General features: G+C 41.8%; 1 protein-coding gene across 1 annotated transcript in view; it reads left to right on the plus strand.

Annotated features, from left to right (window-relative positions):
• Window positions 1–23,789, plus strand: part of ARHGAP32 (Rho GTPase activating protein 32) — a 243,552-nt gene that overhangs the window by 28,510 nt on the left and 191,253 nt on the right. The window lies entirely within an intron of this gene.

The raw sequence follows: 23,789 nt of genomic DNA on the forward strand, positions 1-23,789 counted from the left end.
TGGCATTTCTGATGCTCCCAGCTGCAGGCAGAAAAATACCTGAGGTTGCTTTGTGAGAGTTGAAATGTTGTTTGGAACAGAGTGGCAGAAGAATGAAATGCAGTGAAAAAACAATTTCTATGTATTCTCCAAAACTGAGTAGAGTTGTAAATACTGGGAAATTAAATTGTGCTTCTGCTGTGTGCTGTGAGCTTGTTAAAATGAGTCTTCTGTCCCTCCTGGACGTGTGTCCTTGCCATCCTATGGGAAAGAAGTTTGCTTTGACAGGGTGAGGGGCTTTGTGGGGCCTTACCTGCCCTGCTGGATTATGAATCCCTCTGGGGAGAGATGAAGCAGGTCTATAAAGGACTGTTGATTTCCATTTCAGGACAGGCCTTTGCGTATAGAATGTGGGAAGGAAATACTCCTGGGTCCTTTGCAGCCTAATTCTGCTCATGGAATAGCCATATTTTGCAAGATTCCTTGGTTTGAGATGTGCTCTGAAGGCTAAGGCTGAAAAGCTTCACTGTAAGTCCTGCCTCAGCTGAGGAAGGAGAATCATCATTTTGCCTGCATCAACTTTGTTAGTCTTGGAAATAATTTTTGTCATTGTTTGAAGCAAAGTCCCGTTAAGTAATGTATTTCAAACAGTGCTGCTGTTCAATGATTAACAGTAACACCTCAGATTATTCCTAGCTCACCATTTCCTTTCTCAACTCCACTTGTAAGAAGTGTATTTCATCCCTAGACACTTTTAAAAAAATTTATTTTCTGCTCCATAAACCAGCACAGTGCTGAATCTCTGATTTGAGCAAGAAACAACTTGTTAGAGGTGATGGCAAACTGAAGGTAAATTTTCTTGCCTCTGATAAAGTTGTCTCTTCTCTTGACATCATCATACCATCCCTGCCAAAGCTGGCTTTCTTCCCAGATAACTGAAAAGCAAAATTATTTCTGAAGAGTTGGGATTATGGCTTTGGAAATAATTTAAACTAAACGAAATTGCAGATAGGGATTTAAAAACAAAATCTTTTTGCAGCGCCCACTTCTATTGCGGCCTTTGACTCTTCAGTCCCTGTGTATGTGGACATGGGATGTGCTGAATTTGTGCTGCTCTCTTGGTGGAGGAGCTTTGACTGCCAGAAGAGGGTTAAAACCATGTATTGAGAGAGTTTTAGTGCTGCAGGAAGTTCACACAGTTACTTACAGTGTGTTTTATTTGGTGAAGTCAGGATTTTGTAATTATTGAGCTGCTAACAATCCTGTGAGATAATAAGGGAGCTGTCTCCAGTCTGGACATGGCAAAGCAAAAGCATAGAGGAGAGAAACTGTAATCATTTTAAGTCATTGGGAAATAAAGCTGCTCAGGGAAGCCTTTCCTGTGCCAAACAAAATATGAGTCTAGAGCTTGAAATACTGAACAGGGATGCCTGACTTGCAGAATGCTCTTTGTGATGTTACTGTCATTTTCTAGCAAGAATCCTGCTGGTGTCATTACAGTGTTGGTAATAAATTAAACTAGAAAATGTTTATTTCTTCTTTTACAGCCATTTGCACAGAGTTTTCTCAGTTCTGATTAACTACTACAAAGTAATCCCCCAGAACAAAAGGCTGGTGGTTTGTTTATTTGTTGGTTTGATCATTTTTTCCCTGGTTGTGTTTTTTTTTGTTTTTTTTCTTTTTAACCTGGCTATTTGGAAGTTCAGATTCTGACTCTTCAAACGGCACTTCAGGATTTGGGTATTTCCCTGAGTTTGTTGGTTTAGGTTTTGTTTTTTCCTGATTAGAGTGAAGGGACTGCACTGAAGAAGTTGTTCTGAATTTTGTTCATTTTCATGGCCAACTAAGAACTGTTCTGACTGAGAGAAATCTTCAGCCTTAGCTCTTTGTGCCTGGATCTGCTGTAGTACTCGTGCTGGGCTGTATCAGGATTACCCTCTTTACTCTGTATTTCCATACTCTAAATCTTCCCCAGCTGCCTGAAATGTGGGTGGACAGCTCAGTACGTTTGTTTTTTGTGGAAAGGAAACATCTATTTTTGGCTCCTTGCTGTCTTTGACCTTTAATACTATGAGGGGCAAACTACAGAAATCCCTTTTTGAGCAGTGTACTGTCAGCATTGCTTACAAATGCAAAAGAAAAACCTTTTTACCTGGCAGTTCCTTAATATGCAGGTATAGCAGCACACCTGGAAGGACTTAAAAAGCTAGGCAGGGTGAGACATGGCAAAATCCATTTGTCTGAACACGTTTCAAATTGTCTACTAAAGAGAAAGGGTTTGTATGTTGCTCTCCAGAAGCTATTCTCCCTGCTCTTTCCAGTGCTCCATTGGGCTTTGTAAATTCTCAGGAATATTTTGTTACTAGTCAGAATGCTTTTTATCTTTATTCTATATATTTTTCAATGTCTGCAGGTCGTGACACTCAAGTGGATGTGGTTTCTGTATTTTTCTTAAACCTTATGTTCACTAATCAAACATATTTGTGTAGTTAAAGTGGGCTTAGACGTGTGATGTCCTCAAGGTTTGACATCCCTTTTGGATTAAGTAGAGAATTCCAAATATCTCCAACTGCCATCAAATATGAAGATACAGGAGACAAAACTTCTCTTACTTCCTGAATGCTTAGAGCGTATCATTAAAAGAAAAGAAAAATGATACAAAGATCAATAAGCAAAATTCCACTCCAGCCCTGCAAATCCCAAAAGGTTTGACCAATGTGTTCCTAGTTCTTGCTAATCATAAGACATGAAGTTATCAGATTATGATGATAACTGCTTTACCCTTTCCCTCCATGTAACTTTAGCTATGAGAAGCCATTGCTGAAATTCTAAAAGAGCATATATTGAATTATATAAAGCATTAATCTTTAAATCTAGCAGATCTATTGAAATTGTTGGGATTATTAGGCTTTTCTGGTAGCACATGTACTCACTGTGGATCTGGTGCTCTCAGTTTCCAGGCCTTAAGGGTTGTCTCTGATGTTGTCAGCTCTATTTTTGATAGGAGAGTTTCCAGCCAAAGCATTTTTTAGGCTCTGAAGCTTAAAAAAAAAACAAAACAAAAAACCCCAACAAAACACAAGCTTAAAAGAAGAAAAGAATGAGACCAGTGCTAATTTTTGGTTTCTTACAAGCAGGGCTTTCCTGCAGGGCAGTGGCCTGGGGGTGTTCAGGTGAAATTCTGCATTCCAGAATGCTACAGGAAGCTTTTTTATGGTTTTGGGCAGGTATTTGGAGTGACTGAATGACTTAGCCTCCTTTTGAAAGGGCAGTTTCATTATTTAGTGTGAATTTTATGTATTTTTGAGTAAGAACACATTCAGCAGTACCTTATTATGCTTCTGAGGTCCAGATGTGTTTGTGCTGCAAAACGGAGGCCATAATGCAAAAAGGGACTTGCAAGAGAAGTGCCTTTCCCAGGGAGAAGAGCAGATCGTTTGAGGTGAAGATATTAATTTCTATTAATTAGAGGGGGGGGGAATCTCTGGGGATTGGTGTGAAACCATGGGTGACACTGATTTGTACAGAGACAACTGCAGGGCCCTTTATAATGAGGAGGAATGACACTGCAACTTTCTGAAGACAATTACATTGCAAATAAACAACTTATGTCAGCTAAGTGGTGTTTATTGCCATAATGGAAATTAATTTCAAGGGCTTGAGGCAGAGTGAATGTAGCCCAGCTGAGCAGTGCATTCCAAGTGAGGTTTTCCTGCTCCCTCCATTCCCAGGCTCCTGAGTTCCCATGGAGGGGAGTGGGTGCAGTGCTTGTCTGTCAGGTGACATGCTACCAGGTAATTGGGATCCATTTGCTCAGTGGTGTGTTAAAAACATGCTGGAGGACACTCAAATATTTTGATGCTCTGTGCTGCCATAGAGACTCGGACTGGGAGAGTCCAACACTCTGGTTGAGAGACCTTAATTCAAGCCTGCTTTATTCTCTTACCCAAATTCTCTCTGTTACCCAGACAGACTGCGCTTCTCTGACTGCTTCTGTACAGCAGTGATGATAACATGGAGTTGCCTTACTGGGATAAGTGCATATAAAAGGCTGTGCTGCTCCCATGTAGTGTGGAGATAGGGACTGTAACAGGAATTGTCAGCTTTATTTTATTTTTATTGTTCCCACTGACTGTTTCCACAGGCTTGTGGCGAGGGGGGGCTGTGTGCCTGTTACCACTCTGTACTCCCAGAAGTTACGGTTTTCCTTGTGCCACTGTGTTTTTTGAGATCCTGTTTCTGCTGTTGTTCTGGAAAACTTGCCCAAGTTGCCTGGATGAGACTGAAGAGTTGTGGTTAGAGGGAACATCTCTGCATTAATGCATGATCAGCATAACTGTAATACAGAATGTAAATCCTCCAAAATGTACATCCTTTTGAGAATGCTGCTGATTTCCTTGTGTCCTCACCAGTTGGAAGAAGTGAAAGCTGTATTTTGAAGGAGATTCATCTGGAGTAACCCTGTGTTTGATTTAAAATTGCTGCACTTTACAGAAACCTCTCATTCAACTGATGAACTCTTTGACACCAGGTGTAATTCTCTTGGAAAAGACAGAATTTTGTGTTTCCTCCTGGGAATGATTTCACATATCATGCCTGAGGCTTGAAACATCACCCTGATTTTTCTGCAGAAGGCCATACCATCAGTATTATATTTCACCTATGCGTAAAACTTGTTTTGTTCTTGTAAAATCCAGGAAGAAACAGAAGACCAGAATAGGCATGTTGTTTTATTAAACCTTTCATATGAGTGAGTAGGAGTTGGTTCCACTTCTTCCCATAATGCCAAAGATTTCAAACTGAGAACAGTTCAAGCTGAATTGAAGATTAGTAATTAGGTCAGGATGCATGTGGATAACAATGTATCCTTTCAGAGAGAAGCAAACAGTTGTCCAAGCAAAAATAATAATAAAAGTGACCTTTCCTCTGCATTAGCTGCCATGAGAATAAGGGAAGCCTACACAGGGAAAGTTTTGATCCAGAGAGAGGTACTCAGGAAGTTCAGTCATGTCCTGTTGTAGAAATAGCTCCTGTGATGGATTGGCTGTTTCCTTACTGTGTTTTCATCAGGTTTTGAATATTGTATGAGCATTTTAAAGCATTTTCTTGAGTCATCACTAGGCTCACAGTCCCCCTTTGTTTATTTTTGAATGAATACCTTGATATGAAGACTCTGGACCAGGGAGGCATTGGGATTGTCATGGAAACAGGAGCTGCAGCACTGGCTTCCAGCCAGGAGATGTGGTGATTCATGGCTTCAGTGTGGGTGTCTGGAAATGAAATAAGTTCAAATTCTCAGGTGAATCAATGCAATAGTATTTGTGTTTGTGTTTTATTTTCCCCTAGGAGGTGTTCTAAACATCTTCCCCACATACCCTGTTTTATTTCTACCATTTTAAAAGGTAGGATGTTTCCTAAATACATACTCACCATCTGAGCAGTAAATACAACAGTGTGTGGGGCATACTCACCTGCCTCTTGTTTTCATTTTAGCTTAGCCTTAAATTCAAAAAATGCAAAACCTGTAAGCTGGAATTTGGTAATGTAGCAATTTGATTTAATTCTGGATGAGTTTGGGAACAGGTTTGTGCACTATACAAGTGAATGTGGTCTCAGTGTAGGACATGAGAATGAGGTAATTGCAGATCAGGGTTTCTAAACATAACCTCAATATCTTTAAATGGTGTTTGTGCCCGCACTGAGTCCTGTGTTTTGTTTATATTCATATAAATATAAAGTAAGTAATTGCAGGGCACATACACAAGTGTAGATGTAAACAGCAGGATTCTGCTACACATAGTTTGGGGCACTGCTGGTGCTGAGAATGATTGAGTGGCTCATCTGTGAGAAGTGCAGGAGGTTGGGATCCTTTCAGTGCTATAAATGATGTATTTCCGGAGCCTCATCAAATCCCTCAGTTGTACTTAATAGTACAGAAATTGAGGAATTTTAGCCTCACTTTGCATACCCAAGATGCATCTTCATTTTCTTAAATGAAAGCAGTTTATGAATGAAGATATTTTATACTGTGTTCATTAGGAAGAGAATCTCTTGCTTATCAGCTTTTATTGGTTTGTTTTTAAGTTGCTGCTGCAGTGGCCAAAGAACTGTGTTACTCTGTTTTTTGACCTTGGTGGATTTGTGGGAGTGGATGGGTACAATATAAATTCACTTGAGCTTTGGAAAAAATCCTGTGTATCAAAATTTTTCACTGCTGTCTTTGAGTTGAGGGTGCCCTATCAATTAATAAGGAACAAATACTCCTGACAGTAATTAAGACTATGGAGAGGTGATTTAATAGGTTTTATGAATTTGAGTGCCATATATTGTTACTGATTGTTTTTCTGTTTAAATCTTCAAGTCACAGATAGGGTGACCTTACTTATTTCTTCCTACTTAGGCTTTTGCCATCAACTCTGAGGTTTAGATGATCAGGTTTTCCTTTAATAATTTTTGTTTCAGTGGGCTGTGCTGTTCCCTGGATATGTTTTTCCTACACTCAGAGCTCATTTTGTTGCTGGATGTGTGGTTTTACTTTCTGTCAGGACTGTTACAAATCCACATCACTGAGCTCTTGGAGTAGTTCTTTCATTAACTATTTGTTGATTTGTGCACAGGCTTTGATGTCTGGCATTTTGGGTTAGCTGCTGCTGAGATCATTTGTCCTGGGGAGGTTTAGCAGGTTTGTGGGTGCTGCTGTGAGTTCCACACCTATGATGCATCACTGCTCTTGAAGTTTTAAGTGCCTTCTCCAGCTGTGCATAAATGGGAATATTCATGTTGCCATCCCAGGTGCAGTGGGGCAGAAGGTCCAGCCTGGGTTCCTCTGCTGTGGAGGAGCAAGGAGCAAATTTGCATTGCAGCAAAAATGTGATCCAGGAGGGTTTGCTAGGACCAAATTCTCATTTGCTTTCTCATCTTGGAATCTGCTTCTGCCCTCTCCCTCTGCCTTTTAGTTTTAATAAAGCAAAAGAATAAAGTTGTTCTTTCACACAATTGTTTTGTTGTATTCTGAGCCTCGTCTTTTTGCAGCATGTGTAACTGAGAGATTAGGTGTGGGGTAGAGGGGAAAAGAAACCTCTGGGGCTCTTGTGGGCTTTAAGAACCATCTCTCTGTATTTCTGAGGTGCCCTAAAATGCCTCTTCTCTAATGTGAGCTGCTCTGTGGGGGTTTTCTTAATTTTCTATTAAATTTGTGGAACTATTTTTGTTTGGCTTATTTTGATGTGTTTTTTTTTCCATATTTTGCTCTACTGTAGATATTCTTCATCAGGAGGCAAAGCTGTGGAAAAACAGGGAGATGTCCCTCTGCCTCCCTCTTTTTCCTGTGCTGTGTATTGGCGCTTCATTTGGCTGTTGTCTTTTATGAATACTGTGGCTTTTACATCATCATTCCAATTTGGAATGAATGTGGAGGAGGGGAATGAAGTAGTCCTTCCTCAAAGGCATCTTTTGCTGCTGAATTAGGCAGTGCTGTGCTTCTGCCTCACCTGGTGAAACTGCTGGCTCATACCTGCCAGGGTGAATGTCATCTGGCACCCATGGGAAGGGATTAATTTTAGATAATTTAAAGTCAACACTGAATACTCTGTGCCTTTCTTGTTTTACTCAGACTCACCAGGTTGCCCAAAGAAGCTCCTGTAGAAACAGGTCCCATAGAATATCTGACAGCAGCTGAAGGAGTTGTGTCTGGAGGACAGCAGTGTTCTATTTTGACTGCTGAGAAAACAGAATAGCAGCAAAGCAGCACTTCTATTCCCATCCCTGTAGTCAGATGTGATCAAAACTAATCAGTATTTTTAGTATGAAAGTAAATTTGGGATACAAAGTAAAAAAGACACACAAATTATGGCAATTTTTTGTTCTTTCTAGGTATTTGATTAACATGGCTTGTTAAATGCAGACAGACAAGAGAGCACATAATTCTTTTGGAGAAGAGAGCACTTCACTTTCACAGCCAGGACAAAGGGCAGGATTTGGAGGTAACAGAATTGTGTGTCCCTTGATAACCACATTTGACAGCATAGCAGCTGTGCTGGAAGAAACTTCATTTGGACAGGTTCTTCTGCAGAGCTTTGTTTTTCTTTATGCCTAAGGCCACTGAACCCACCCGATTCAGCTGTTCATACCCTACGTGTAAAGCTTTTTGTACTTAACTTTTATAAAACCAAATCAACAACAAAAAAAACCCTGAAATGTAGGCTAGGAATGGATGTGACCTAAATTAGGACTGTTCAGTTGGTTTTGTGTGGGGTTTTTTATTGCTTCAGCCAAGTCTGTACCAGGACCTTGAGTGACCTTTTATGTTGTATGGAGTCCTGAAATTTTTCCCAAAACAGTTCCAGTCACTGGACCAGATTAATGGGGTTAGAAAAGTGCCTCCTCTGGTAGGATACATCTGCCCCAATATCCAGTTTAAATATTGGATGGCTGTCATCTCTGGGCTTCCTTAGTAGTGATGCTGACAAACAAGCACCTCCCCAGGGTGATGAAGCTGACCTGTCTTTAATTCTTGCCTGAGGATAAGATTAATTCCCCCTGAGCAGTGTGTCAGGGTTTTTCTGCTGACTCTTAATGTAATCTAGAATTGAGTAGTTTACATCTGGATTTCTTACACAAATAGTAATAAGTGTTTAGCATCCCTATATCTCTGTATAGGGTCTGCAGGTAAAATACAACTTTTTTAACACTACACACACACAAAAAAAATGTTCTGGAAAGGCTACAGGATTTCACTGCCAATCAGAGCTTAATTTTCTCCTGTGTCTCAGAGGAGAACTTTTACCTTATCTTGAGTTCTGAAAGTCCTTTTTGCCCCTCTTGAGAAGAACTGGGGAGGCTACAGAGACTAGAATGTGATTGAAATTGGTGGTGAAATTCTTCTCCTATGCACTGGGATTGTGTTTATCATCCAGCTTTCCAACAGGTAAAGCACAGCAACACACTGCAAACTAGCAAACAGACCCTCTTCCCCCTTTTCTTTCTATTTCCCCCCTTCTTCTCTCCCCTTTTTCCTCACCTTCCTCCTCCACTCTCTAGCCTCTCTTTTTTCCCATTTCCACCTATTTTCCTTCTTTTCTCTTCCCCCCTTCCCCTTCCCCCCTGTTTTTCCTCCCTTTCCACCCCAAAATCCTCTAATTCTCATTCCTGAGCCTCCTCTGCTCACCGTGTCTCTGCAGTGGGCAGAGCAAGAGATGTTTGGATGCTTTGCACAGGAGCAGTTTTGCAGAAGGCTGTTCCCTGCTGGAGACAGGTGGGATTGGCCACCTCGCTCCTTGAAACGCACTAAATGCTTTGGAAGTAACCGTGTTTGGTGCTTTTTGCTTCTCTGAATCCTGAATACTCCCAGGGAAGCTGGCACAGGGAAATACAGAGGAGGAGTCTCCTCATGAGCCAGGCCTGTTGAGGCAAGAACTTGTTTTGCCTTTAAGCTTAATGCAAAGCTTAGGCAGAGCTGAAGATTAATGGCAGCGGGTGAATGATGAGTGTTCAGTCATTTCTAACGTGTATTGCTGTATCTGAGGGGCCAGAGTTCAGCAAAGATGGCTTTATAACCCCCTTGCTTCTACTGGGCAAGTGAAGCAAAGATTAATCACAGGGTTGAACTTTACTTAGTGTTTCCCATACTGGGCTGGGATGCATTTGTAGTATCAGTGTTTGGTTGTTTGGGGTTTTTTTCTTCAAAATTCAAGATAAAGTTGGACTTTTGGGAGAAAGAGTGGATCTTGTTAGATTTTAAGCTGCAATAGCAGAATTCTCCAGGAGGAGCAAAGTGATACTTCACTGCTGTTGTGGTTGACTCCATTGATTTCACAATGTCTATTCTAGGATTGGGAAGCTGCACATTTTCCTTTGCGCTTCCCTCTAAACAGCTTCTTTTCTTCAAAGGAGTGAATACATCAGAGAGCTTCAGGCACTTGAGTTACCAGGCAGCTCCAGATACTAAAAATGGGCAGGGAGCCATTGTGTAGTTACTGAGAGTTCAACTGATACACTTCATGTAGAAACTCTAAATTGAAGAGTTCAATTCAGCTCTGAACAGGGCAGTGCCATTGTTTGTGTTTCTGTATTTAATGGGTGATTATTTATTTCCTGGGAGTACATTTGTGACGGGGAATGTTTTCAATTTTCCAGTTGCATTTCAGTGATGTGGTCAGTGTGGCTTGTGTTTTGGTTGGGCAAAATACAATGCTTGTTCAGACATGATAAGCTTGGAAGAGCATGCTGTTCTTCTGGGATGTTCAAAAATGAAGCCCCTCTGCCTTCCTTCAATATAGCTATAGTATGTTAGTTAATGGTACTGCTTTTCTTTGTGTCTGTTGTCCAAATTCTGCAATGCCATCACTGTTACATGGTATGTAAATCTCTATAGCCCAGAAAAACATGAAAAAAATGAGCTGAAAACTCATTTGACTTGGATGAAAAGCATTTATGTCGGTTTCAGTCCAAAGGCTGGCAGGATAAAAATCTTATCTTGGTTGAGTTAAAGGAGTAGCTGGGATTCAGAACAAGCAGCACTAGTTTGGTCAACTGTCAGATAGGCAGAACTCTGATGATTCAAGCTCTGAAGGCCAAGGATGCTTTTTTAGTAGCTGCTATCTTTAAAACAAGCTTTTTTCCACGGTGGCTGCTCCTAGAAGGCCAAAATCCCCATGCTGTCTTCAGTGGGGTCCTTTAGAAGTGTCATGGTTCTTTACTAAACACCCCTATGACAAGCCCTGTGTTGGAGAGTGGTGGTTGAGTGCACAAATAAGAAACAGTCAGGAATTGGAGTATTCTTTGTTGTTGAGGGTACGGAATAGCTGCCATCATGGCAGGAAAACATGGAAACCAAAGAGGAGTAATAGAAAATGGTGATGACAGTGATTGCTACTGCTGTAAACAATAATGCTGTTCATTTTGGATAAAGCCCAAGCACAGCATTTTCAAGAAAAGGATGACTCTGCCCCACCTTAACTTTTAGCCCTTACAAGCAACCACACCAAGTATGTTGTGATGCACAGTCCTTGGTTCCTATCTCTGGATCCTTTGCCTTGGGGTTTCTTTTCTTGTTCCAGTGCTGTATTTCTTTCCTGATGTTTTTGTGTTATTGCTCTCAGCTCACTCTGATTTCTTTGGGGTGACACTTTTGCTGTGAATGGATGTTTGGGGGACACTTCAGACAGCCCATGGTTACTCCCTGTCTAAGAGGGCTGATGTGGAAGCAGAACCAGAAGGTGAACTGCTGGGATGGCTCTGGAACTTTGGGGAAGATTCTCTCTCATGGTTTGAAGTTACTGCAAGGGACAAGGAAGGACTGGGAGAATTAAGGCATATCTGGGGTCATCCAGCTATTCCTGCCCTGGCTCTTATTGAACCATTCTTTCAGCTTCTCTGCACTTGCAGTGTGCCAGAAGTTCACTTATTTTGTGGAGTGCCAGAGCTTGGTGCCTTTTTGTGCACATCCTCTGGCACTTTCAGGCCCATCTCAGTGGTGTTTTCCCACCTAAGTGTTTCTGTGTTGCTGGTAGGGAGCTCAGTTCAGAGCCACAGAGGTGTGGATGCTTTGGAGCCCAACCCCCATACACTTTTGCAATGCTCTTCTGCTCATACTTTATACTCCACTGGTGAGTTTGGGCTGTGCTTGTGTTTCTCGGATTCATGATGATTTTGGCTGGATGTTGCCTTCTCTTGTTTGAATGAATTCAAAACTTTCTGAACAGCCTTGCAAGGTGGAAGTTTCATCTGCCTTTGCTCCATTTATTAATTTAGTGTGGTGCTGGGAACTCACTCTGCTCTGCAAGGGGATGTTCTGAATTAAAACAGTTTTCTTGGAAGCCAAAAGCAAAATGGTGCCATTTAACTTGCAGAGAGGCAAAAAAAGTTCTGTCTGGGCTTTAGGAATGACAGTTGCCCAGGGAAAGTTAATGCTTCCAAGTACTCCTAACTCTGTTTTTACATCTACAGTCCGTATTTATGCTCTGTCATCTTGAAGTTACATTATTTGAAGTGTGTAAAGTCAGAATGGTGTCATTGCTTTTATAGTCTCTCTCTTCTTCAATGTCACCTCACTACTTCTTAATTCCATTTCCATCACTCTTTCCACCCCTCATCTCTTTCCTGGCTTGCCAGACAGCACTGCAAAAGTATCAGACTTGCTTTCCAGCTGAAGTCACTGCAGCTTAGCTCACAGCCAGGCTTTGCAGCATTAGTCAGGAGAACTTTGGCAATAGCCTGATGCTGAATTCCAAGGCAGACGTGGAGGGATGTGCAGGAGAGAAATCCAATGGTGTTTTTATGCAGGTGTTGATACAGATAAAGGCACTGGGGTTTTTCTTGTTTTCCTTCTTTACAAAAAGTTTCACAAGTTTATTCTTCTTTGTTCTACAAACTGCTGTCTTGTCTCAGAAGTTGTCAGAGAAATAAAATTTTCCAACAAAGGAGGGATGCAAAGCACAGAAATGCAATTAAAGTAGCAAAACAGAGGTGCTGGGCAAACAGATTTACCCATTTGGTACAGTATGATTCAAAGCCTTGTGGGGTTTTTCTGGTTTTCTTCTGGTTTTCTTTGCCATGTTGTCAGTAAAAGGGATTTTGTGATAACTCACAGCAGAGAAAATTCTGTAGTATAGACAAGAGTGCCTGGGGGGCAAGAAAAAAGAGATGCCTGGATGTAAATGAGTAAGAGTTTATTCTTATGGGGTTTTTTTCTCTCTGGGAATGTCCACATGAGGTTATGAAATAGAGCTTTCTTCTCTTTATTTTCACTACTGGGATTTTGTGTGACACGGGGGGTGGCAGTGGAAGGGGAGGCTGGAAATAAATGGTGGCGTTTTCTTGAGTAATGAAATAGGAGAGAAGAGAATTGAAGACTGGAAATAAGGACAGGTCTCACCAGAGTTAGAGATCTCATTTGAACCTAAACACAATTGTGCTTTATGTCACAGCAAAAAAACTCAAACGCAGCCAAATTCTGAGATATAAGCCTCTACTGCTGCTAAGAAAGCAATTATTAACTGCATTTGTATTAAAAGGAAGTTGAGTTTTTCAGTGTATGAAATCACATTCTGTCCTTGTGCTAACTTTGAGACACCATAAAAGCCTTTAGCTTGGAATTGTGTTGGAGACATTATTATATAGAGCCAATATACAGTGTGGGGTTTTTTTTGTTTTGTTTTTGTTGTTGTTGTTGTTTTTGCTCTGAAATTTGAACTGAAAAATGGGTTTCTGACTTACTTTAACTTTGGAAATTGCCCTGCTTTATTTTTTTATTTTTTTTTTTTTAGCAAGCCAGTTCATGTATTAAATTGAAATCTGTACAAATTACAGTTAATTATAGTCAGCTCAGAGTGAGGTTTAAAATAGGTTACATGCTGTTTGGAATAAAATGGGCTGAAAATGATTAAATCTGTTTTGCCAACCAAACAGTCCACTCCGAGGTGTTAGATCCTGCCCTGGCTATTGCTCTCCTATCTTCCTCCTCCTGTCTGTCATGGTGGGTCTGATAGCTGGGCAATAAAATAACATGATTCCTTGGAAGGAAAGAAGTAGGGTATGAGACCACTGAACTTCTTCTGTCTCTAACAGGAGAGGCTGAAATTGTTTCTCACTCCTATTCATTTGAGACCAACCAGAATTATTCCTCAATGTTGTCACGTTATCCAAGTACCAGGGAGAAAGACATGCTGTTCACTGAAATAGAAAACAGTTATCACTAAACTTACTAAATGCCTTTTTTCCCCCCTTGGAATTGCATTTTGGGTGCTGACTTTCAGGGGACATTTGCTGTCCCCCCTGTTTGGAAGGGATTGTGGCAGAGCTGCCCAGTGAGTCAGCAGGGGCTGGTTAACCCTGTCTCAGCACAGCACTGCCAGCTCTGTCATGGTTTTGTTTACGGATGATACACAGTCCATGGCTGCTTGTTGTCCTTCAGTTGAATTAGTGCTTTATGCCAGTTTTTATTATTCTGAATGCTACTGAATTAATTACATTAAAACAACTTCACCGGTGACCTTGAGCAAAAGTTATTTCCAGCAGCGCATCTTCCTGCATTTATGTAGTGACTTAATGAATGCCTGCACACTTCCACTGTTCAGCTATTGTTCCACATTCCTGTGTGCATGTCCTTGATGGGAGCTAGTTATTCGTTTAATTGTATGCAGGAATATTTATGCATTACATTTTTTTGAGTATTACTGCACTAGGTACTTTTAAAAACTGCCAATAAAAGCATAAGATTTAAAAGGGCATGTGCAGTAGGGACTGACCTGCAGGTACAACTGGAAAGCTTTCTGGAAAGCAAATTACTTTGAAAATAACTGTGGACCTGAGCTTAGTTATTCTGCTTCCTGACCAAGTGCAGCTGCAGTATAAGTAGAAGAGGTTTTATTCTTTACCTTGCACAAACCTGGGTGCTTTGTAAACCCAGCTGTTTTTTTCCTCATGTTCTCTACATCACGGACCCAAATTTCTGTGTAATTGGTTAACAGACTGTTCAGCCAACTTCTGTGCTCAGGTAAGGCTGAGACTAGAAAGCTGCCCTCAGTGAGTGGCACAGCCCTGGCAGATCCTGGGGGATCTGCTGTGGGTGAGGAGGTGAAGCTGCAGTTGTGCAGACTTGGTTTTGTCAGTAAAGGAAGGAGCACATTTGACCTTGGGCAGATTTCAGGAGCTGTGTTTTTGGGCAAGAGGCTGTTTGTGTAGAGTTATTTTGAAGGATAAAACTGGTTGAAACTCTGTTCTTTCCTAAAAGGTACTTTGTAATAGAGGTTGAGATGCACATGGAGGAACCTGAGGGACACCCCCCCCCACCCCAGCCTTTCACTCCTGGCTGATAGGAGGCTGAGCCTTGAGCTTCTGACTGGAGAGGGTAGAACTTTTCCCAGGCACCAGCACCAGAAATGCATCATGAACGTTTATCAGACTTGTCCATCCAGGGCAGGGGGGCTGGTTTTGATGTATGTCAAATCACAGAGGAAGTTTGGCTTCCAGTTAAAGTTATGTCTGCCCTTTAATGATTTGGGGAACTCTGCATCACAAAAAGTAAAACATTGGAGCATTGAGGTCATTCATTATACTTTAAGTTTTGTTGAAAACTCGCCAACAAAGTGCATTTCTTTTCCTCTGCTGAGATCACGTTCTGCTCTGAACTACCAGAGCTCCAGGAATGTTTGGACAGTGCTCTCAGGGACAGAGTGGGATTATTGAGATGTCTGGACAGGGCCAGGAGCTGAACTCAGTGGTCCTTGTGGGTCCCTTCCAACTAGGATATTCCATGATTCTGTGAAAATGGGGAATGCATTCCATACTCACCACAGCTGTAGAGCACTTCTAGTTCCTAACCAGAGGCTCCCTACCCTCCAGCTGACTGAGCTGCCAGTGTTTCCCTGTCTTTCCAGTAGCACTGTTGTGTTTCCTACGGATCATCACTTACCAAGCTAAGCCTGGAGAAAAAAGAAGGCTTGCCATAGGAACCAGCTCAGGTAATGAGGTAGCTGATGATATCATCCTGTTAGAGCTTCAAAAAATTGATTATTAAAGATTTCCTCTCCTTGAATATTTCAGTCTGTGGCCTTTCTTTTTACCTTGTCTCTTTTGCAGCTGTAGTTTAGCAGGATCTCTGAGGAAACAAAAGCAATCAGAACATTTCAGGTTTGAATTTATGCCAGTGCTAAATCTGTTGAGGTTCTTTCAACACAACAGGACTCTCAAGTGTGGGATTGAGCTTTGTCCCACTCTAAACCCGTGAGGTGCTTTCTGTGAATTTGCTCAGGGGCTGCACTATGGGTACATTAACCACAGATCTGCGGTTTTGCAAGCGGAAAACAAAAATGTATAGCCCCTGTTTACTTAATGGTAAGGTCAAGAGGCCAGTCCTGCAAATCACTTCTCATTGTAGTTGCTTCAATATGGAAAATATTTCAGGGGGATGCATCCAGCTTTTTTCTCTTCATTTTTCTGTTTCTATCTGCTGTTCTTCAAACTTGGAACACTGGAGGCCACAGAGACATTTTGTGGAGAATATAATCTCAGAAAGGAACACTTGATGGAAGCAACTTGTACAAGTGAACTGCTCTTTGTAAAAGGAAATAATTCATGGCTTTTAGCTCCCTTCAAACCCATCCTAACAGTCCTGCTGGGTTCCTTTCACTGTGAAGTAATGCAGAGGATTAGTCAGCATCATCTAATTAGACAGCAGCAAAGCAGAAATGGTGTTCAATAGCCTCTGCCCTGGTTCCATTTCCATTTGTAGGACTTGCCCATGGAAGCCAAGGACACCTGAGTGATGGCATGGGAAATGTTGGAGTGGCTGTGAGGTGAGGCATGCTCAAATAGGATTTCACCTCAGGAGGAAATCCAAGGTCATCCTCTGCAGTTTCTATACCAGAACAGAACTCCTGTGGTCTGAGTGAGTCTCTAGATAACTGCAGTACTTCCTGGTTCCTTAATAGCTCTGATGATGTCAGAGCTTTAATTCTGCTCCATCCTGCTGGAAAAGACAGGAATGAGAGTTACTGGACAGCATTTCCTTCCTATTCCTATAGTCTGTGCTGCTTTGGTGTCCATATTGAATTGTCTTCTGATATATCTGGCTGAATTCCTTTAAAATGTGCTTAGCAACAGTACCTGGCAGGGCTGAAATGGGAGAGGTCACCCCGAATTCTTCCAGGGTATGGTGGAGTCTCAGCGTCTAAGAAAAGGGTATTTTACACTATAACACACAGGGAGGAGGAGAAATGGTTTGTTTAGAGAGGGTTATCTTGGCCTTTCACTTCACAGCAGCACTTCAGCACATGGTTAGCTGCACTTAAGGGCTACCAGTGGCTCCCAGTGACCCTGGCCCTCACTGAGAAATGCTGACACTTCAGCTCACTTGGAGCATGAGCTGGATTTCACTTCTTTCTCAGTGGTTGACACAAGATTACTTACAGCTAGGGAATTGGGGAAGAACAACTCAACCTCTTCCCAGTGAAGGTTATTACTATTGAGCTTTTCCCACTGGAGCATTAGATCAGCATAAAGGAAGAAACTGATCTTTCTGTATTGGGCTTTTAAAACAAACAAGCAAAACACTTTTCCTATTAGAGCGTGGGAGTTTTACCAGCAATGCAGTTGACACTAAATAATAATAAAAGCAAAAGACATTGCTGTAGATGAGGATCATCTGCAATTAATTGACAGAGCTGGCACATGAGAAGAGGACAGGATGGGAAAGTGTTCTGCTTATTTCTGTCCAAACTGCTTTTTTGGTGTGAAGCTGTTGATCAAATCAGCCTTATTGCTGATGGTTGATAGTGATAACGAACCTGTAAATTGTTCCGTTATGACATTTTGTGACTCCCAGTTTCAGTTAAGCTGAACCCACAAGCTCAGTTCCTAGTCCTGTGTGGGAGGAAGAACATGTATCCAAGACTCCCCGGATCACTGGAATGTCCATTTTGGTGCCTGTGAGTCAGTCTGACTCTTCTGACCATGTTACACAGATGAGAAGAGGCAAATTTCTCTCCTGGTACAGCTACTAAGGAGCTCTTGGGAGGAAAGAGCTGTTGGGAAGTGGGGACTCTGAGATTTTGGTGACGAGGTGCTGCAGCCCTGGGATGGTGCTGCCTTGATGAGGGGATGATGTGTAGTGGAGAGAGAGCATGTGGATGGGAATCCAGGGAACTGAGAGAAGGAAGCAACCAGGGCTGAATAAAAAAATCCCCAAAATGCAGAATTTGAAGAAGTGAGAGAAATACAATTCCCTTTACCTTTATGCATTTCAGGAAGGCTGAGCCTGGAGAAAGTATTTTTCCCTGCCTCCCACACTCCCTCAGGAACACCATCTGCACGTGTTTCTCTTTTCCAGTCTAAGGAGTACCAGAGATTTGAGCTGTTTTTTCCCAGACTTTAGCTGGGAGATCTCTAGGGACACATCTACCCAACTTTCCAGCCAAGCTTCATGGCCTTCTTCCTTATTTTTTTTTTTTTTTTATTTTAAATGAATGTCCTCAGTATAATAGTAAAAGCAACATAACAATTCACTTCAAGGACTGCAGTAAAAAAATTACTATGTGACATGTCTGCCCATTGAAGACACCTTTGAATTGATGTTCTGAATGCAGATGAGGTTTGGATCTTCCCATTCCTGCTGCTTCTGTGGGTCTGGACATATGGCAGTGTCAGGTGGGATCAGGGTGACAGTTTCTGGTCCAGCAGTTTCCCTTTGTGCTCACCCCAGATCCCCATGGCAGTTCTGAGCATTCCAAACCTTGTGTATCACCTTGTCTTTACAGCCCTGTCACTGACTAGGGATGAACTCTAGGAAGAGTACTTTCACAGTGTTTTCCTGTTGTTTTTTGAAGGGAAGGTGGAAGAGGAACCTAGTGTGAGGAGTTGTAAGGTGAGTCACATCTGTATAAACAGAAGTGCTGAGCACATCAGATAAGCTGCAGCAGAAATGCTTCAGCCATAGGAGAGCTGTTTTGGTGAAATGATCACAGAAGTGTGAAGCCTGTTGTTTCAGGCTGCTGCCATGGGGACCTGCACATCATTTTTCCAATCCCCCTTCAAGTGCAGGTTCATTTAACATTGTAATTAATGCATTGTAGACCCCTGAAGTTTGAGCAGAGAGACAAGGGGTGGGGATGGCTGCAGCAGAGCTGGGGGTGCTGCACAGGGACTGTGCTGTGCCGGGAGGGAAAGGGTATCCCAGCCTCTTGGAACTGATGCAGGGCTTGTCACCTCATTTACACCTGTACCTGCAGTCAGGATGGGTTTGGAAGTCCATGGTGTCATTTCTCCAGTCTCCAGCGATTTGCAGAGTTGAGTAGGATAGTCCTTGACTTCATTGGCAGTACTGTCTGAAGAAGAGACACCTGGCAGCGTTTGGGCCCCTTCAATTGTGGTTATTTGAGCACACACAGCATCTGCTTTCCTCTGCAGTTCAAGATACTGGGAACAGCTCAGCAAATCTGTCTTCAGAAGCCTCAGTTTGGTCTCTTCCAAAACACTGAAAGTCTCAAGTTGTCATTTTGAAACCCAGGGGTTTGCCCAAGAAATCAGATGTGGACTGTTTTACATGCAGAGTGTCTGATCTCTATACCTGATCCCCCTGTGGTGTTGAGCAGGTGGGATCCTCTGGTGATGGAATCCATTCTTGATGTAATTCCCAAGTTTTTGTGTTCTCGTTTAATTTGCCACTCAGCCTTTATTTCAGTCATCTTGGATGTACACTGGCATAAAGCACGCTGGTTCTTATGGAAAAGGAAGAATCAGAATAATACAAATCCAGGCAAGAGTTGGGTCTTCATGTATTTCCATGGGAGGACCTGGTGATGCCTGTGCAGTTCCTTTTCTCCAAAGCTTCACTTGCTCTAGGCCAGCTGCCTCCATGTGACCTGTCAAGGTTTGTTATCAGCCATTCATCCTTAATCATCGGGAAAGTTGATCAGGGTGTTGTGAATAACTGAAGATTCCGAAAATCCTCCTGCACAGAACTGCAGTTCATGGACTTAAAAACAAGCTGAGACAGTCTGGCAGGTACCTACTTGTTCAGGAAGTCACACACAGAGAATTTAACTGAATCCACTCAAAGTGAATTGGACAAGAGTCCTGAAGCTCAGTCACAGCCAAGGTGTCCCACCAGCACTTCCCAGAAAGGCCATGGCCCTGTGCCTGCTTTGGTGCTGCATTGAACACATTTCAGCTCCAGGATGGCTTTCTTCCCTATCTCATTTCCCTCCAGACTTCACACCAGGCTGGGTGCATTGCTAACAGCTCTTGAAGAGCCTGTTTGCCTCAATAATTTGATCAAGGATGAACAGAGAGATTCTTTCCCTTTACTCTCTCAACGAAAAAAGAGGAGCCTGTCTAACTATTTATTGCTGGGCTCCCTTTGTTTTTTTTTAACTAGGTCAGCACTAAAAATGGAAGTGAGGATCCCAGAAACTTCTTTTGATTAGCAAGTTTGAAGAACGATGTGCAAGGTAGAAAGTGGAAGAACACAGGCTACTGAGGATGCTGGAAAGAGCTGGAAATCCATTTGGGTCCTCAGATGCCACATAAAGCAGGAGCTCACAACTCCAAATATGAAAACAAAATTAGTCTCTCAATAATATGGGCTTTTTTATTACTTTATTGTATTTTTCTTTTTTTTTTTTTTTTAGCTTATGTTGAAGTGGCATTTCAAGCCTCTGTTGGAATGCATGGGCTGTATAGATTTCTTAATTTCATAAGAAATTTCAAGAAGCACTGGGACAAAAGCAATGTTTTCTCCTTTTTTGCAAGCTCTAATTTATGTTTTTTCCTCTCCCTCTTCTTTTTTCCTGTAGGAGTGTCATGATACTCAACAATGATAAAAACACATCAAATCTTACAGAAATGTAATTTGAAAATTTGGATCATTTTTTTAAAGATTTTTAATTACATGCACCATGAGACACCCAGGAGAAATTTTTAATGAGATGGTTACTGGCTTAAATATTCAATAGGATTATTTATGTGATGGTTATTAATAATTATTGTTACTTTTATTGTTATTATTACTATTGTTTCTAAACCCCTTTCATCTAGATCAAGTCACAAGAAAGAGCAGAACTTCTGTCCAGCACTAAATATGGGTTTTGCTTTCATTGTTGACAACAGTAAGTTTGGCATGAAAACAGAGAGGCTGAATTTATATGGTAGCAGTAATTCTGGAGAAGCAGAGCAGGAATTCCATCTATTTGATTGTGACCAGGAATGTGATTCAAAATAATTCTCCAGAATGTGATTACTTGTAGTACTCTCATATATAGCTCACTTAAAAGAGCTAAATTAAATACTGCATCACTTGACAGGAAATCCGTAAAGGTTTTAATTTGAGATCTGTGGCTATATCAGTGCTTATTGTGTCCCATGTCCAGGATATCCACAGCAAGGATAACGTTCGCATTAGTCTGCTTTAAAAGCTTTAGATAAAAGGGAAATCCTGCACCAGTAGATGGGCTGTGTGACAGGACTAAAGGCAGACAAGGCTGATGCACCACATTGGCTCGTGCACACAGCACTTTGTGCACTTCTTTGTGCATCTTCCTGAGGGAAAACGCTGCCTGGCACAACTCGGGTGATGAGGACTCCGTGCCAGCCCTGAGACTGCGACTCCTTCCCTGGAGCTGGGCTGGGCTTCTGTGCATTGTCCTGGTAGGCAGAGAGTCCTCAGCTGCACCAGATTCTGAGCTCAGCTTTGTTACTGCCTTTGAACTGAGAAAACCTCTTTTCAATCTTCAAAGGGGCTCAAACATTACTTTTTCTGTTCTTGGAGTAGACTTTGTTAGAGACAGGTTATATTGCTGAATGCATCATTTTGTCTGCTGTGTAGGAGCTTAAATCAGGAATATTTGTAGCCACTTCTTCACCTGTCTTTCTCCTGCATGTGACAGTAAAATTATGTCAAGTGATTTTTATTTTGTCTTCTTTGTAATAAACATTTCTGTGCTTTTTCTGCTTTGGAAACAATGTTGGGAAATAATTTGGGCATCAGGCATTGGGATTGAGATTGCTGAGGAACATGATTTACTGGTTTCAAACTTCTGCCTAAAGATGTACTTGGAAACGTTATTTTACTTAGTGGTTCACCCAGTGGGTCACTCTTACCTATCTGACCCTTTCAAAATGCTATTCTAGGTATGAAATATAAGTTCTGTTCCTGTGTGGAACTTCAGATTATGGCACATTGTTTGTTTAGAATTAATATTGTAACAGGGAGCTGTGGATCTCCATCCCAAGAACTGCTCAGGAATGGTTTGGGTTGGAAGGGCCCTTACAGTCCAGCTCATTGCACCCTGCCATGGGCAGGGACACCTTCCACTGTCCCAGGTTGCTTCAAGCCCTGTCCAGCCTGGCCTTGGACACTTCCAGGGATCCAGGGGCAGCCACAGCTCCTCTGGGTGCAATAGAAACAAAAAAGGCAGCAATTCTATAGCTGCAACCCAAGGTTGATGTGTTGATCGCTGGGTACCCTGGGAGAGGGAACTTGCCCCAGGAGTGTCAAGGATGGAAAAGGCATCTGGATATGCTGGTTCACAAGGGTGTGGGGTTGCACTTAGGGAACCTGCTTAGTTGCATTTTTCCATAAATTACAGTGCTTCAGCATGCCCAAACTTTTCTTTCTGCAGTGTCTGCTCTCCATTTAGAGGCAAACTTTTTCTAATGCTTTTAACTTCCACTATTGTTTGGTTGCTTGTTTCTTTTAATCTCTTTATTTTTTTTAAATGTTTTCTCCTTTTTTCTTTTCTCCCCCTCAGTGTATCTTCCCCCCCCCCTTCTCATTCATGCACAATGCCTCTCTTACTGCAAGTCTTTGTTTTTTGTCTTTTTTGCATCTTGTAGGTTACTTTGTCATGGGATGGGAATGAGGGACAGCAAGAAAAAAATGTGGCAATCTTTATTAAAACCACACTTGGGTAGGACTTAACATTTTTAGAAATGCTTTTGCTGAGCAACTATCACTTGCAATGCTCACCTCTAGTCAGAAAGGTATTTTGAGTCCCTTTCATTTTCATAATCTTCATTTAAATGCATCCCCTTGAACTCTATACGTGATAACTGGACACAGAATTTACTAGTTCTGGAATGCTGGGTGTTTGGCACTAACGGAATGAAATCAGCTGTGAGTCCTCTTATTTGATCTGGAAAAGATGTATCTGAGCTTTTCTGTAATGATTTAAAATGATGGTGGTGGTTTTGTTTTTAATTTGCAATTATTGGGCCTTCTTGTAGGTAAGTCCTGTATATAACCTGTGAATAAGGTTATATATTGAAAGCAAATCCATAAGCAAAGGCTGATCATTTGGAGAGCCTGCAGTGAGCATTAGAAGCCTGAGAAATAAATGTGTTCTATATGTAACTGTGGTGCAATGAGGAGAGTTCAAATTTTTTTTCTCTTATAAGATCTTGATTTTCTTAAGCTTATTGCATGTGTTAAGGGTTTTTTTTCTAATTTCATTTCTATAATTATTCTGTGTTTCCCAGATAATAGGACACAAGAAAAAGACTATTACTGCTGCTGCATATCAGACACCCTTAGCAGAGGTACCAGCTCTGCCACCAGTTCTGGTTCACAATTGAAGCCCTTTGGCATGAAGTTGTCAGAAACATCCAAGTAATCACCTCATGTGCTTGAAATCTATCTGGTGCCTCCCAAGATTAATCCCTGAGGAGCTGTTGGCAGTGTTTGTTTTCACGCTGTAAATATGAACATATTTAATAGTTGCATAATAGCGCTGATCCTTTTAAGTAAGTTTCATAAGTCCCCCATGGATTGGTCACAGAATCACAAGATCTTGGCTGGAAAAGGCCTCCCTGGCCATCAACTCCAACCTGTGCCCAATCCCCACCTTGTCACCAGCCCAGAGTACTGACTGCCTGTCCTGGTTTGACAGTGCCATGTCCAGGCCTTCCTTGGACACCTCCAGGGATGGGGACTCTCCCTGGGCAGCCCCTTCCAGTGTTTAACAACCCTTCCTGTGAAGAAACTCTCTCATTCTGTGCTTTTGGTTTTTGGTGCCAGTGAGGATGTTCTAGTAATGCTTTTGACCCAGGCAAAGATATATTTATTTTTGAGAGGGGTGCAGAATTTTTTACCTGATGCTTTTATTTTTATTCAAAGAGCAGTCTCTAAATTTGTTGTGGCAAATGTGCACTTTTTATAAAAAAACCCCACCTTTAAATATTGATTATGATGACTTCTTTGCACCAAATTATAGTGTGCTTGTGCCAGGGCATGAAACACCTGTCACCTCACAGTTTTCACCCAGGAGTATGACACTCGTTTTTCTTTTTATAGGTTTGACTTAAACATAGTGACTTAC

The sequence above is a fragment of the Poecile atricapillus genome, chromosome 25 (assembly GCF_030490865.1).
Source record: "Poecile atricapillus isolate bPoeAtr1 chromosome 25, bPoeAtr1.hap1, whole genome shotgun sequence".
In the NCBI taxonomy this organism is placed as follows: Eukaryota; Metazoa; Chordata; class Aves; order Passeriformes; family Paridae; genus Poecile; species Poecile atricapillus.